Source organism: Hylaeus anthracinus, unplaced genomic scaffold (assembly GCF_026225885.1).
Source record: "Hylaeus anthracinus isolate JK02 unplaced genomic scaffold, UHH_iyHylAnth1.0_haploid 11997, whole genome shotgun sequence".
Taxonomy (NCBI): domain Eukaryota; kingdom Metazoa; phylum Arthropoda; class Insecta; order Hymenoptera; family Colletidae; genus Hylaeus; species Hylaeus anthracinus.
Window position 1 is genome coordinate 4,830,121 of NW_026534344.1, and position 3,626 is coordinate 4,833,746.

General features: G+C 33.1%; 1 protein-coding gene across 6 annotated transcripts in view; it reads left to right on the forward strand.

The window, feature by feature from the left end:
* Nucleotides 1–1,327: 1,327 nt before the first annotated feature.
* The window catches only part of LOC128889734 (syntaxin-binding protein 5), a 40,890-nt gene continuing 38,591 nt past the window's right edge, over nucleotides 1,328–3,626 (forward strand). For all 6 annotated transcript variants that reach the window (XM_054147652.1, XM_054147649.1, XM_054147648.1 and 3 more), the window contains exon 1: nucleotides 1,328–1,400. The gene's annotated coding sequence lies outside the window, so the exon portion shown is untranslated. The remainder of the gene's footprint in view (nucleotides 1,401–3,626) is intronic.

A 3,626-nucleotide genomic window follows, 5' to 3' on the forward strand; every position in this document is an offset into this window, starting at 1 on the left:
AAGGTCTGATTAGCTTTTGAACACAATTGGTAGATGGATAAATGATGATTACCTTCTGTAGTTTTGTGCTTTCTCCAGCGTACGAATTAAATATATTGTAATTGCGATTTGTACAAATTTGTAAATAATTTTTTGATCGAGTATCAGAAATTGAATTTTACATCAAATTCATTATCAAATTGAATTTACAGAAAACTGTTAAATAAACTTTTTTTTTTATCTTATTCAATAAACAACATAAATGAAGACTTATATTTTTTTTTTTTTTTTTTTTGCATGAATCCAGTATTTAGTAACTCAGATACAAAGCTTTAAACGCACTTTTATCATCTGTTTTCGTGTTAATTTTGGTCTGTCGAGTTATGCCGCAAAGAATATATACCACGTCTAGGTAAATACACCCTGTATTCGTAGAAAATGTTCAGCGTGCACTTGCGATAGACAAGCGATTGCTATTATCGGTGAATCCTCGTGACCAAGGACGTAACATTGCTACGAATATGTTTTGACGCGATTTAGGTACTTATAAGTAACGAATATCTACGTATCGTTTACGTAAAATGTGTTCGGTTTAACACAGAATCTTGTCCATTTGAAACGTGTATATTTTTCTTAATAAGACATTGACAAAAATAGTCTCGGTCGACCAGGGGTAGATGCACATGTAAAACACGAGGGGTGTACAGCTGTGATACAGTTACAATTTTTGATCAACGAAGGAGCTTTGGTTTCCGCCACTGCAGATGATACTTTACATCTATGGAACTTCCGGCAAAAAATACCACAGGTTGTGCAGAGTCTCAAGTTTCAAAGAGAAAGGTTGGTTTCCGAAGTTACTATACTTTCTCAAACGTTTAGTCTGAGAAGCGATCGTAATATCTATGTTCACTCTTAATCATCATAAACGTTACCACAGAAGCTTAAAATCAAATTTCAACGACAAATATATTTTTACTTTATATTATTTCAATTATTATCACTTAACATTTTACCAACTGGTAGCCTGCTAATCGTCTTTTTGCAAGCAATACTTTTGTACCTAATAGATTAGTACCTATAAGATTTGTACCTAAAATATCTGCGTTGCTTTTAATGATAGAAACGCAACCGGTCGGTAAAGTGTTAATTCTTAGAAATAAACAAAACTCCTATCGACGTTTGACGCGTTTCATCGTTCAAAAGAATCTTAGTTAGAGAAGTGTACTGCATAGGGTTTCAATGATTACAATGAAAATAATGAAACAATGTTACTCTATGTTAAACAGAATAACGTGCATCCACCTGCCGCTACAAAGTAAATGGCTATACGTTGGTACAGAACGAGGAAACATTCATGTACTGCATATCGAGACGTTTGTCTTGTCTGGATATGTAATTAATTGGAATAAGGCTATCGAAGTGTAAGTACGCAAATAGTTATATTGATCGACTAAGTTATAGGTATGACGCATAACGATGAACAGAGTCATATGTACATATGAGGAACGGAATCGCGTAAACGACACATAGTTTTAACACTTTGCTAACCGCACGGTTTTCGAAAACTACACGTAATAACGTAACGTAACACTTCTATAGCCCTCGCGATATGGGTATTAATAACATAGCATTCTTTAATAATACTTATATCTCTGCTATTCGAAGACTATTCGAAGACAATTTCTTTTTTTTTTTTTTTTTGAAATTTTGCATTACTATCGTTTCCTGAACGTTATCGAAATATTTTCTAATATTTTATTAATTATGGTTAGACTAAGCAAGTCTACTTCGCGTGTAATTTTATCGATGTTATCGGAAATGATTTCTTTTTTTTCTAATGAAATTATGTAGGAATAAATGTTTCCCTTACATTCAAGAGAAGAATCCGATGAATCGTACACGATGGAGGTTCGAAAAAGGCTAAGAGTTCGCGTAACGCTAGCAATTTAGGTGATCTCGAATATGTACATCCTCTAAAAGTTACCAATTGTCTAGTACCTGTCGATATTGTCTTTGATTTTAGATTGCATGCAGTTAGTACAAACACGCTTATTGTCTATATTTAAGCGCACAAGCGGCGCGGACGTGGCGCAAAGAGGGAGATCCTTCTGATCGGTTGGCAATGTGTTAAAATGGATTTACGTCTTTTCAAGAAAGTACAGACTGTTTTCATCCTTATTTGTATGCTATTCCTAACTTTCACGATTACTTTTGCCGTTTAAGAAAGTAATATAAAAATATCGTTACCTGTTAATCTATTATCAGAACATAATATTCGTAAAGCAGGAAGTCGTTAAACCGAGAGCCGAGATAACCGTGATAAGTTCAATAAACATTCTCCTTATTTTCTCTGCAAGATAATTGAGAATAAAAATTGAAAAATGGAAAAACTTATTATTCTAAACCTAGGTTTTAATTAGTGTGTTTATTAGAATACAGTAATGATTAAATAAATATTTTCTATGATTAAAGTGAATAAAATGCCCCTGTTCTATAAATTCATAGCTTAAGCTTGAGTTTTCTTCAGTTTTCTTCAGTTTTTTCAATATTGTGGATTTTTCTTCAGTTTTATTATAGTTAATCATTTTGTTGGCTTTGCTGGTTCTCTCGCGAGAATTGTGTTCAAATTAGTTCTTATTGTCAAATCGTCATGTACGTAAAAAAAAAAAGATACGAATTTTTCCTCTGGCACAATTAATGGCCCATCAGGTGGTTATCCAATTTTGGAAGAACGTGATATTCAATTATTTTAATTATATTGTACTGTTCAAACAAATGTTAAAGGATGGAAGATAATATTAATAGCACTGTGCACTCGCTATAAAAATATAACCATAGACCATAGAAACATTTTCTGAATGCGAAATGACGATTCAGGCAATTGATGGGAAAGAAACTTTTATAATTGTTTGCATTTCGAAACGATAGGGCGAAATGAAAAAAATTGCTGAACAAAATAAGCGAATTTATTACAACCAGGAGTTATTAAAGAAGAGTTTCACTGAGACCACGTACACATTGCAAATTCTTTTTCGCGGGCGATATTTTTTAGATAAGGTTGGGGATTGTGTGGGATTCTGGGAAGCTGGCAGCACCATAGATACTTGCACTTTAATTTATTTAAAAAATAATTTAATAGTTCTAATTGATAGATGTTGGTTTAATTGATTAAGAACTCTACTGAGAATTAAGTCGGAACTCTTAATTATTTATGAGCATCCTCAAAATGAGTCGCCAGCTTAACATGGTCGTACTTGCCCACTAATATCTTTACGGTGTCCATCCACGTGCGCAATGGGGTAGTCCCTAGAAACATCAACGTTACATGGTTTAGTGCCCACCTCACTTCTAGGAGAAGGGGAGTGGTGCAATAACCCTTTACTCCACGTCTCGTGGTTCTCCCTCTTCGCGATAATGACACGGGAACACTATAAAAAGTAGCGTAGCACGCAAAGGTAGTTGAAGTAGTGAAAAATCGTACACGAAAGAATTTACCAAAAATCAGTAGGTACTTAATTTTTATAAATTTAATTAGCATATATTATACTGTGTGAATTAATTTTGGGGGATTTTTTTTACTGAAAAGACGCATTTACTGTCTTTTTTTTTTTTTTTTTTTTTTTTTTTTTTTTTTTTTTTTTTTTTTT